Source organism: Monodelphis domestica, chromosome 3 (genome assembly GCF_027887165.1).
Source record: "Monodelphis domestica isolate mMonDom1 chromosome 3, mMonDom1.pri, whole genome shotgun sequence".
Lineage (NCBI taxonomy): Eukaryota > Metazoa > Chordata > Mammalia > Didelphimorphia > Didelphidae > Monodelphis > Monodelphis domestica.
The window spans coordinates 412,075,878-412,089,029 of NC_077229.1; the positions used below are offsets into that span (position 1 = coordinate 412,075,878).

At 36.2% G+C, this 13,152-nt stretch overlaps 1 long non-coding RNA gene across 1 annotated transcript in view; it reads left to right on the forward strand.

Annotated features, from left to right (window-relative positions):
* Positions 1-12,179: 12,179 nt before the first annotated feature.
* Positions 12,180-13,152, forward strand: part of LOC130458484 (uncharacterized) — a 59,544-nt gene continuing 58,571 nt past the window's right edge. Inside the window, exon 1 of the long non-coding RNA XR_008917825.1 lies at positions 12,180-12,387. This is a non-coding gene — a long non-coding RNA (uncharacterized LOC130458484). The remainder of the gene's footprint in view (positions 12,388-13,152) is intronic.

Here is a 13,152-nt window from a genome sequence, read left to right on the forward strand (position 1 = left end):
AGAGTTCTTTGTCAAATATAGACATTTTACTTTTATTTCAGCTTTTTTCCCCTTCTAGTCATGCTCATTTAGTCTGATCTCTTCCTGCTCGGTTTTTCAGCTTTTCAATTACCCCGTATCCAGGGGGATTGTTTATAATGGGATTCCAGAAGTTGACTTGGCTTTGTTGTCCACTCTGGATCCGTCTTCCTTTCCCATTAGTACTTCTCTCCCAGTTCTCATTCATTCTGTCCCAAGAGATTCCCCTGAATACTCAGATATTTGAGTGATTTGAAGAAAAAATATCTGCCCTCTCCAATTGCATTTAAACTGCTGACACTTCTCCACACTGCACTCACTCAATTGTGGCATTACCAACTGCTTTGGCTGCAGGTCCTATGGTGGGTTTTATAGACGGTTGAATGTGGCAGGGTGCCAAATGGTTTGGAGAATGGATGACTGATGATCATATGTGCATTGTGCCTTTTGAGAGTTTACAACATCAATGTTATTACTACGTCCAAAGGATTTTTTAAAACTAAGTTAAAATGTCTGTGTGAAAACAAATTAGCAAAAGCTTTCTTAATGTTATTAAAATCTGTAATTCCAAGATGAATAAACTGAGGTAGGGGCTAAGGCCACCCTCATCTCTAAATGGGAATTCTTTTTAATCTATGTAGTTTGCCAGGGACATTGGAAACTGTTTCCTGTATTTACAAACATTACTCCTACTTTCCTATCATTTCTTACTTCAGTACTGTGTAAGATTCAAGATCAATTTGGCATGGCTGTGTGTTCCGGAGAGCAACCTTTGCAGAACTGAATAGATAATCTCCATGAGTTGTTATAGGAATGTTATATGCATTACCTTCTGGCTAAATGTCTCATAATTAGTTTTTTAAACAAGGTTCACCTTTGGGGAAAGGATACAAATCCATTGCTAGGCAAAACAATAATTACTTTTCAATAGCAAATCTCATTTAATAAGTATTCCTCATACAAACATATATATATACTTTAAGACTTTACTTAGGCTTGTCAGAGATACCAGCAACACTGCTCTTGTACTTTGGGGCAATTATTAATAATTAGATGCCATTAATTTTTTTAAATCCTTACCTTCCGTCTTGGAGTCAATACTGCGTATTGGTTCCAAAAGAGAAGAGTAGTAAGGGCTAGGCAATGGGGGATAAGTGACTTGCCCAGGGTCACACAGCTGGGGAGTGTCTGAGGTCAGATTTGAACTCAGGATCTCCCTTCTCTAGGCCTGGCTCTCAATCCACTGAGCCACCCAGAGGCCCCCTAGTGCCATTAATGAAATAGAGAAAAGCACTGTTCTGAGGCTGACATGACAGGGCCCAAATGAGAACTCCAGTCCAACTGATACAAAACAATGTACAATTCACACTTACCCTTCTCAGAGTAAGAATAAGAGTAACTGGGTAAACTGATATAAGACTTTATACTGTTTTGGAAAATAGTGCAGATTTAATGCATAATTAAATATTTCATTAACATAAAAAAAGAAATGTCTAGGGGAGGATTTCAAAAATGTTTGGGAAGACCTCTATGAATGGATGAACAGTGAAGTGAAAAGAACCAAAAGAAGATTATATACAGTTACAGGAATATTCTAATGGGGAGCAACAGTGAATGACTTGCCTAACCTGATCAATACAATGATGTAAGATAATTTTAAAGGATTCATGATGAAAAATGTTTTCCATCTCCAGAGAGAACTAAAGAATTCATGTTACATATTCAAGTATATTATGAAAATATGTTTTATAGATTTCAAATGTATAATTGATATAATTGATAATTGTTTGCCTTCTCAGTATTTGGGGGAATGCCCAGAGGGAGGGAGAGAAATTGAAGCTTCAATTTTAAAAAATGTTAAAAATAATCAATCTTATGTAAAAAAAAGATAATTACTTTCTAGTTTTATGTGACCTCCTAGAAATTATTTGCCAGTGGCAAAACCGTGAAGAATCCAATGTAGAGGGCAGCTAGGTGGCTCAGTAGTTTGAGAGCTAGAATTAGAGAGATGGGAAGATCTGACCTCAGATACTCTCTAGCTCTGTGACCCTGGGCACATCATTTAATATCATTACCTAATCTTTACCACTCTTCCGTTTTGTAAGCAATACACAGTATTGATTGATTGATGGATAGAAAGTAAGGATTAAAAAAATAAAAAGAATCCAATGTACTCCATTCCATGAGGATACAGAGTAGGATTTGATTGATTGCTAGATGGCACAATAGACAGGATGTTAGATTTAGAGTCAGTAATATTAAAGTCTGAATCTTGCCTCAGACCCTTCCAACTATGACCTGGGAAATAACTCAACTTCTCAGTTTCTGAGTTTGTAAAATACTAATAATAACACCTACCTCACTGGTTTATTATTGGAATCAAATGATATCTATCTATCCATCCATCTATCCTCTATATATCTATCCATATATATCTATACAGGTATTCTCAACTTTCAAATGGGTAACTTTCCTAAAAGAATAGGCAAAAGCAAAAAACCCACAAATGTTGATTTATTGGATCTATGGAAAATAGTGGTGTAGGTTCCTGTAACTATCAAAAACTGTAATATTTTGCTAAATAACAATACTGCAGAAAATAAACTTTTCTGTATTCAGTTCTTTATAACATAACATTAATTCTGGTGATATGCATTTTGCCCAACAAAATATCTATGAAATATGCTATAAATGCAGAGGAGAGGAGAGGCAATGCTGAATAGAATGGAAAAGATAGGGACAGAGATGTCATAAGAACCCTGAGGTAAAAGAAGAGGAAAGGGACACCATATCATTTCTAATCTCCCTTTCCACACCATGTTCCCTGATGAAAAACACATTCACTTACATCTTGCCTGCTAGGTGGAGAGCCTCACCTGCTTGGAAGCGGAAGTAGGGAGAGAAATCAGTAGGCTTTTACAGCCAGTTAAATAGAAATTTTGATATCACCCAGTTGAAAATTACAGTGAGATTAGAGGGCATCTCGGGAACTAGAGCAAGGACTTCTGGGGATTGAAGTCCAGGGTTCAAATCTCCATTTTTACAACTTGAGTTCTTTAACTGTGTGAAGGGAGCACTGTTCCATGCTTCAGTTCTTTATGCAGCTGCCTTCAGAATTGGCTCTGGGGAATCTAGCTGTTTTCAGTTCTTTCAAAGTGATATGATGTAAAGAGAATAGTGCTTAATCTCTTCCCAGCCAGTGCTCTGTTCTAGAGGTAACCACAAACACCATTTTCCCCCTTGGAACTGAGACCAGAATCCTCTGCTCCCTTGTGACTGCTAGCACTGGTGTGTGTTAGTGTTCCTCCTCAATCTGAAACCTCACTTCAGGTCTACTTTTTGGATCTGCATATAAGCCACTCAACAAATATGCTCAGGTATTCCTTATCCCCAAAAGTAAAACAAAAATCCTTAAAGGTTTTAAAGTCCTTAAAGGTTAAAGAATCCTTTGCTCAACTGATAATCCTTTATCTCTATTCTTTTTCCAAGGCATATTCCAGAAAGAGTCCTTTATACCAACTTACCTCCAATTCACTTACAAAACCTTGCAATCTCTCCTGAGTCCCTACCATATAAATGAACTGCTCTCTCTCCAAATGTCTTCAATTATAAGCTTATAGTTAAATTTTTATTCACTCATTTCTTTCTTTCAGTCAGTCTTTTTATCTTCTGTGTAGATCACACTCTCAGTATATTGTCTCCTTCCTAGTCTGCATGATACTGCTGCCTTTATTTTACCTATTTGATTGATTTTTCTCAAATTCTTTTATAGCAGTTGTGTCAACCTCAAATATCAATGGATCCTTGTGGCTATATTTTGACTTAGAAAACTTCAAATTAATGTTATCCATGTTGTATTTTATTTTAATTTGTTATTGGAAACTCCCAATCATATTTTAATCTGGTTTTGCCACTTTGATGATCATTGCTTATGGTTGTAGCCTCCAGGCCATGGTTGCTTTTCAGTGTAATCACACATTCCTTGAATCCTTTGTATGGGTGCACTTCAGGGCTTATTCTCAGGGCCTGTTTTTTCTCTATGCTTTCTCATTTGGTTTCACTAGCTCTTTAGAGTTCCTTTATCATCCCTATGCAAATGCTTCACAAATCTATCCAGTGGCCTGGAGCAATTATCCCCCATCTCTAAATACCTCATAAACATCTCTACATGGACATCCAATAGACATCTCAATCTCAACATGTACAAACCAGAACTTGTTATCTTTTCCAATATTGTCTTCTCTTTTAATCTCAAAAACATTTTTTTTCATTTGCTCAGGTTTGTAACCTCAGTTGCAACATCCTTTACTCTTATTCCCCCCAACAGTATTTGAGGCCATTCAATTGTCAAGTGTAATAGATTTTGACTACTATGACAAATCTCTCATGTTTCTCTATTCTATCCACATATCTCATAACAACCTTAGTTCAGTGCCTCTGCACTTAATTTGTCCCCTCATTTTTTTTTGTGACCCTTCTCTCAATTGATTCTCTTCCTACTCGTTTGAATTCTTCTTCTCTGTCATATTGCCTAGATCTTTATCCATGTTATGTCTACTTATTATGAACATCCACCAAGAGAATATCCTGGGCATTCTCTTTTGCCTCCAAACCATCATGGTGATCTCATCTGTACTCATATCATGTGTATATGTATTTCATTTTCAGATTTATAAAGCCAGACCCAATCTCTTTCCTGAATTCAGTCCTGAATCATCTGCTCCCTTTTGAACATCTCAGACTGGATGCCCTGAGGCATCTCAAACACCATATGTACAAAACATGTCTCTCCTCTTAAACTCCACCCTTTCTATATTCATCATTAGAATAGAAAATCAGGTTCACTGCCTCAGTGACATCCTCAACTCTTCATTCAGTTTAACTCACATATCACCTAAAACCAGATGTTGCATTTTTTTAACCACACAAAGCTCATATAAGTTCCCTATTTCTGTGGCTATACAACCACTCACAAGATTCAGGACCTTATCACCTCTCAACTGTACTATCGCAATATTTTTTCATTCAACAATCTTCATAACTCATTAGTTGCACTCCTGAATTTCAACTCCACCATCATCATGCCCCCAAGAAAAGAAGCTCAACATCAGAAAACTCCTTATTCTAGAGACTGCATCATCTTTGCTATCATAACTTATCAGTACCATCAATTGCCTCTGCCCTTCAGATAGCAGGTCTGGAGAGAAGAGAAAAGAATTACCAAAGCCTCCATTTAAAGAGGGCCCAGGCAACTGTTTTTATTTTCCACTTGCTTCATATCTTGGATTCAACTCCACCATCATCATGTTCCTATTCTGGTTTGCCTCCCCATTCCTCTTTCCACTTTCTTTTGTCTGCTTTCTTCCACCATTTGATCATTAAGGAAAGATTGTCTTTCTTTTCTTATTTATATTACTAGCATATAACATAATGTCCCCTACAGTGCCTTGTATAATACAAATCTTAATTGAAATGAATTGAATTGAAAATTGTTCTTCTTGTCTCTTGTCTCTCCTCAGTCTAATCCATCCTCCACTTAGCTACCAAAGTGATTTTCTTAAAGTAGAGATGTGCTTATGTAGCCCCTCCTTTTCAATAAAATACAGTGGCTCACTGTTAACTCCAGAATCAAACATAAAATATTATGTTTGACATATAAAGCACTTCAAAGCCTGACTTCTTCCTACATTTCAAGCTTTCTTATATTTCACTTCAGTGAAGCTACAATCACTTCCAACCTGTTCATATGTGACACACCATCTCCAAATTGTGGAGCTTTCGTGCCATAATGCTCTCTTCTTCCTCAACTATGCCTCTTGATTTCCCTGGATTCCTTCAAGAGTCAGCTTTAAAAAAATAGACAGTTCAAATCCCAATTTATGTAGCAGGACTTTCTAGTTCATGTATGTAGTTATCACTATATTTTCTTCCACATTTGAATGTGAGCTTCTTAAAGGCATGTTTACTCATTTTCATATTTAAATGAAATAAACCAATATTTGCTTGTTGAACATCTACAGTTTCTCACACATAATGTTCAATAAAGTCTTATTGACTGATGGGACTCCCAGATTTCAGTCTCTTCACTTTTTCAGTCCATCCCTTTCACAATTGCCAAGTTTATATTCCCAAACTCCAGTATTGACCACTTCAATCCTCTTTTGAGGAAGCTTCAGTGGATACCTGTTTTCTCTAGAATAGATATGAATTCCTTGTTTGGAATTTAAAGGACTTCACAATCTTAATTTGAGTGTGTTTTTCTAGTACTGTGCATATTCCTCTTCCTCCTCCTCCACCCAATATTTCAGCCAGTTTGAATGTTCTCAATCATCATTGCTACTTTGGAACCTCTCATTTTCTTTGAAGTTCCAGTCAAATTCCTTCTCCCAAAGAAACCTTTCCTTATTCCACAGGTTATTAGTGTCACTTGAATTCGTTTTTATATCTATACATTAAAACATATTCTTTCATTGACCCCCATCCCAAAGTATACTCCTTGAGACCAGAGACTTTGTATTATTTTTCGGTCCATAACCATGATATCTCTGCCCATAATAGGTACTTAATATATACTTGTGGAATTTGTTAAAATTCAATAAGTTTAAGAAATAGGTTCTGGGTTTCTTGCTCTGAGGTTCTAGTGAGGGCTTCTGATTCAGCATGTTGTAGACACAGTGGAAAGGTTAATTGCCTAAAAAGGATTGGATAGCTTCTACCACTATATTCAGATATTAAAATCAGGCACAGCTGAGAAAAGAGCTCACTCGAGACTTAGTGAAAAAAAACAATCCAGAAAGCCAGGTCTGGGATGTGATCAGTGAAACTGATCCTAACACCAAACCTGTTTTTGGTGTGTTCACTCTCAGAATCTACTGTTGATGAATATTCAGTAAAGATAAGTTTGGAACTGGTAGATGGTTTTCATGAGGAGGAAAAAATATCACATACCAAAATCTGAAAATAAAATAGGATAGAAAATAGCTACAGAAATTTTTAATTAAAAATGTTTTTTAAAATATATTTTAATGCAAAACTGGGCTAATTCTAATCATTTTTTGTATGCTTTCCCCCAACAGATAAGTTAAGCTGCTATGCATCTAAATAGCATTTGGAAAAGTAATTAGCAATTATTTTTACTATAGTTGGCATTCATGAGGTTATTCTTATTTTTCTAGAACCAATTTAGGACTCTAAAGTTAAAGAGGGATATCAGTGAGGCACTCAAGCACTAAAGCTTTCTATTGTGTCTTGAAATGTCCTGGCTCTTTCTTCTGATACTCTGGGCAATCCAGGCCTTTTTTCTTTGTTCTGATTCACTTTCCAGTCTCACCTGGACAACTTGGTTCATAGCTTTCATTTCTTCTCTTCTCTCTTACCCCATTTCCATTCTTACAAAACCTGAGATTCGATTTGTTCCTATTTCCTCATTTCTCCCCCACTCTCTCTGGAGAGCTGGGTCCTTACGCCCTAGTCCTACAGATGATTTCAATTTGCCTGCTGATGGGAATTTGAATAAAATAATAAATTTGTCATTTAAGCACTATTTTCAGGTAAAAGTATTAAGGAGATTGAACACTAGAGTTTACCTGATAAAACCCTTTTTTATACACTAACTAGTTGTGTGAACCCCTTGACAACTCTAAGCTTCATTTCCTTAATGAGGATACATATAGCATCAACATAATTTAAGGATCAAATAACATGATACATGTAAAATATTTTCTAAGGTACTTAGCAAAACTGAAAACATTATGTGGATATTAGAAAATGTTCATTATTATTCTTTTAAAGTGAAGTACAACAATAATGACAAATTAATTTCTCTGTCATGAGTCTTTTTTTAAAACCCTTACCTTCCATTTTTGAGTCAATACTATATTTTAGTTCTAAGGTAAGAGTGGTAAGGTCTAGACAATGGGGGTTAAGTGACTTGCCCAGGGTCACACAGCTAGGAAGGGTCTGATTCCACATTTGAATCCCGAACTTCCTGTCTCTGGGCTTTGCAAGGGTCAGAAATGTAAGGGGTAAAAATAAAGGGTTGGACTAAATTTATAAAAGTGTGGTAACCAGGAATTATTACTCAATTCCAAATGATTGTTTTATGGTAATTTATTTATAAAAGGATAAAGTGAAGGTAAGAAAATCAGAGAAAGTAGACATTTACTCTGGCCTGTTCTGAACCAGGCAGGGCTTCAGAGGCCTCAGCAAAGGGATCCCAGAAGTAAATTAAACAAGGGTTTTAGCGAGGAAGCCTCACCCAAAAGTCCCTCCAGAAAATCTGGGAAGAAGTCAGCCTTTTTACTCACCCATGAGGTAGTTCAAAGGGAGAGATTTAAGAACAGTCTCACCAAGTCCAGGGTCTCAGGTCCATGAAGCAAATTCTTCAACAGCCTTCAACATGAACTCAAAACTCTAAAGAGTGAAGAACTCCCTCTCACAGGAAGTTGTAGCTTCTTTACATCACTTCCTGTGCCTTTCTCTACTTTAAATGGACCAATTATAGTTTTCTTAGGACTTAGGACATTTTCTTAGGACTGCCAAGGGGGCAGTCAGTGGATTCTGATTCTTCATCAACTTTCACACATGTGGGTCACAGATGCCCCCCACTTAAGGATAAGTGGGGTGTATATGCTTCTGGTGGTTAAATCTAAAAATGGGCAGGAGAGAGTTAATCCCATCTTCAGAGCCTGAATCTCAATCCACTGAGCCATCCTGCTGTCCCCATGAGGCTTTTTAAAAGAAATTTAAATTTCATGAAACAATATAAGGATTTAGAGCTACAACCAAGAAAGAAGAAAATAAACTAGAAAGAGTAGTTGATTAGGGAGTCTTGAGTTCTGGGTTGCAATCCTACCACACTTTAGCATTATTGTATTTCTATAGGTAAGAAACTTTAACTTCTAAGGGTCCATTTTCCTCTTGAGTAAAATAACAAAATCAGAAGAAAATAACCTTTGTCACATTATAGCTATAAAGACATGTGCACAAGAAGCATTGCCATTGTGTGTTTTATTTATAAATTCATGTTTCTAGAAAATATGAAGTGTGACAATGTTATAAATAAAAGGCTTCTGTAGACTAAATAAATATGTCTGGCACATATATGTATTACTATTTTTGAAATGTGTTCCAATACTATAGTTTTCAGTAAAAGTGTTTCATTTACAGCGTTAAAAATTCATAGGTTTTTTTTCTCATTATGATCATGTTCTCTCAATGGATATGATCGTCATGACTATTATCATGTTGGGTGGGTGGAATTTTGTTTTTATTAAAACAGAGTACAGATACATATACACAAAGGTTGGGAATCATTTTGAGAACTGTAAATTGTAGAAGAGAAGGCTAATAGAAAAGAACAAGCATGGGGAAAAATTCTTGTCCAATATATGTGTGTGTGTGTGTGTCTGCATAAAATTAAATAAACAATTATAAATACATCATATTAGATATGATTAAATATTGAACATAAACACACATATTAATTATATTTAATATATAATATGTTTCAAAGGAAATAAAATGTAGACAAATCAGCACAATTTATATTTTCTGTAAAAGGTGATTTAAATATATTAGCATGTCAAATCTCTTTTCTTGTGGAGGACAGTAATTTAAAGTTCTATTACAGGCCATAGAAAAACCATACAATGTTGGAGTACATATTTTTAGCTATTCATGTACCCATTGCAGGAGAAATGTTTAACTATAAAATAATTATGGTATAGTTTGTAAGCTGGGAATGGAAAAAAAAAGGCAGCAGGATTTTATATAATTCATTTTAGGATAGCTCTATTTTTAGAGAGCTATCTATATAGCATTTTTCCTAATATCAAATTTGAACTTGCTTCAATTTCTACTAATTATTCTTTGTTTAATGCTCCAGAATTAAACAGAATAAATCTAGCCTTTCTTCTATGTAGTTAGTGTTCCTCTCAATACTTAAAGAAATAATTTGTTATGTCTCTCTGTGTCTTATCTTCTTTTGGTTAAACATTTCTAGATTCTTTAACAAATGATCCTCTTAGAGTATCAACTCAGGGACCTTTATTTTCTGGTTTTCTTCAGTTTATCAAATTGGTTATCAAATAGTTTATCAAAACTGTTGCTAAAATGTGTCAGCCAAGTTGTGCCATATATATGAAATATGGTTTGATTGAGTAGAAAATTAACACTGAGTATCATTTACCTCCTATTGATACAATAGTGAAGTTAGAGTGCTACGTTAGGAGTCAGGAAGAACTGAATTCAAATCTAGATTCAGATACTTACTAGTTCTGTGATCCTGGGAAAATCACTTAAACTTTCATTCAGCTTCCTCAACTGCAAACCCGGGATAATAATACCTATCTTCAAGGTTCCTGTGAGAATCAGATAATAGAATATTTGTTAATCACTTCACACAAAACCTAGTATATAATTGGTGATTAATAAATGCTCATTGTTTTCTCTTTCTAAAAATATTATATATATTTTAATGTAGCTAAGATCATGTCATTAGGTATATCACTTTTTAATTCATATTCTGTAATGTATTAAGACATTTATTTCAGGTATACTTTCAAGTCACTGGGCAGCACCATCGCCAACGACGGGTCCCTAGACCACGAGATCAATGCCAGGATCCAAAAGGCCAGCCAGGCACTCGGGCGGCTGCACTCCAAAGTCCTCCAACACAGAGGTGAAAGCACTGCGATGAAGCTCAAAGTGTATAACGCAGTGGTCCTCAGCTCGCTCCTGTACGGTTGTGAGACATGGACACTGTACCGGAAGCACATGAAACAGCTGGAGCAATTCCACCAATGCTCCCTCCAGTCAGTCATGAGGATCCGATGGCAGGACCGAATCACCCACCAGGAAGTCCTCGACAGAGCCAACTCCACCAGCATCGAAGTCCTGGTCCTCAAAGCCCAGCTACGATGGTCTGGACACGTCATCCGCATGGACCCACAGCGAATACCAAGACAGGTATTCTAAGGTGAACTGTCAGCTGGACTCAGGAAACAAGGCCGACCAAAGAGAAGATTCAAGGATCAGCTTAAGTCAAACTTGAAGTGGGCTGGCATCACACCAAAGCAACTAGAACTCGCTGCCTCTGACAGAAGCAGCTGGCGAACCCACATTCACTATGCCGCCACCACCTTTGAAGATGAGAGACGTCGACGTCTTGCCGCTGCGCGTGAACGCCGACACCAGGCCACAACCTCCCCTCCTGTAACAACTGGCGTCCCAGGCTCCATGTGCCACAAACTGTGCGCCTCAGCCTTTGGACTCCAAAGCCACATGAGGGTACATCAATAGATGATAATGCACAAAGACAATTGTCATTCTCGGTCACCGAGAGACTACCACTACTATACTTTCATCTACCCCTATTTCCTACAGTCTGTACTTATTTTATTTTTAAACACAAATGTAAAATTATATATTTATCTACATTAAAGTAAATCTTTTTCATTTTGGAATACTGTTATAGCCTTTTGAGATATTTTGGATCATTACCAAGTCATCCAATAAATTAATTATATTTTCTAAAATGTCAGTTAAACATTTAAGAAGCTTGCCATTCATGGTATTATTTTAGTCATTAATAAAAATATTAAATAGCACATAGGGAAGAAGTAATATACCTTTGTCAACTAGAATTATGTTTTAATAGATTTGGATTTACGTTCTTTTTATTTATGTTCTGGTAGTTATATATATATATATATATTGCTTAGTTGGTTCTACTTAGTTTACTTTTCATCAGTTCATAAATCTTTACATGCTTCTCTGCATTCATCTTGTTTATCATTTCTCATAGCACAGTTATATTCCATTGAATTCAGATATCATAACTTATTTTCATTTCTCAATCCATAAACATTTAATTTTTTTTTGCTGAATTCTTTGTTATGACATTTGTGACCTGGAAATCCCTAAAAATAGATAATATTCATCAGGTTTAGCAAGTGTTGGGAGATTCTTATGCCTTAGTGATCTAGTGTCCCTAGAACAAATCAAAGCTCTTTTATTTTTGTCATATAGACAATAGGCAATATCTCCCTCAGTTCTTTGGCAAGGTAACTAAGATCAGTCAATCTTCCTTTCTTCTTCCCTGACCCTGTGACCCCTGACCTTTCTCATGAAATATGAATATCATCAGCTCCTGGAGACAAGCAGAATATCCAGCTCCCTATGCTTCAAAGAGGGCATCATCATATCATACCATATCATGTATATTAAAGGGGAATAGTGAGAGATGATAAGGGAATCAGAAAGATGTTACACCAGGAAACAGGTTTTTGAAGGAAGGGAGCAGATTTCAGAAAACACCCTTACTTCCTGTTCTCACTAAGCAGCCTAATGGAGTTTGCTTCACAGATGGTGAGTCATTTCCTCCCTCTAATTATAAAACTCTTGAGAACAACTTCTTTAGTTGAAAAAGGATCTATTTATTTTCTTGGTGGAAGGAAATAAGAGGGAAACTGGGAGAGGGGGAGAGGGGTCTTCCTTACTCCTAATTTCTATCACTTATTGAAGGCTTTGGTGTAAGTCTCTTCAAAAGGGAATAAAATTAGTTTCCCTTGAGGGAAACAGCAATAATCCTGCTGAGATCTTTTCTGGGCAAGACTCTTTTCTTCAGTTCAAATTAGATGGAGAAAGATTTGCTTCAGCTTTCCTCCTTTCAAAGAGGTTAGCCAGAGAGAAGATGAAGTGATGTGTAGGTCAGACCACACCCAAGCAGAAGTGACTGTCCAGAATTCAGCTTGGGGCTAACTGCCTCCTTCTTCAACCTTCTATAGAATTTTCCCTTTCCTCCCCCTATTGGTCTGGATCTAGACTCTATGTGCTTTCTTGAGCTATTCTTTCTTTGCATTTCATTTCTTCTGTCTGTGCCCATTTCTCTCAATCACACATGTCATATCATATCATATCATATCATATCATATCATATCATATCATATCATATCATTTCAATTACTATTGCTTAACTCCAAGTGCTTTGTGATTCTTCTCTTTATAGCTCTATGCCACATTGTTTTGCTCTCTATATTTCTGAATAAGTGCCCTCAATTACCCTTTTTCTTTGCTTTTATATAAAAGCCATTCTTTCATTATTTTACTTATTTATTTACTTTAAACACTTAT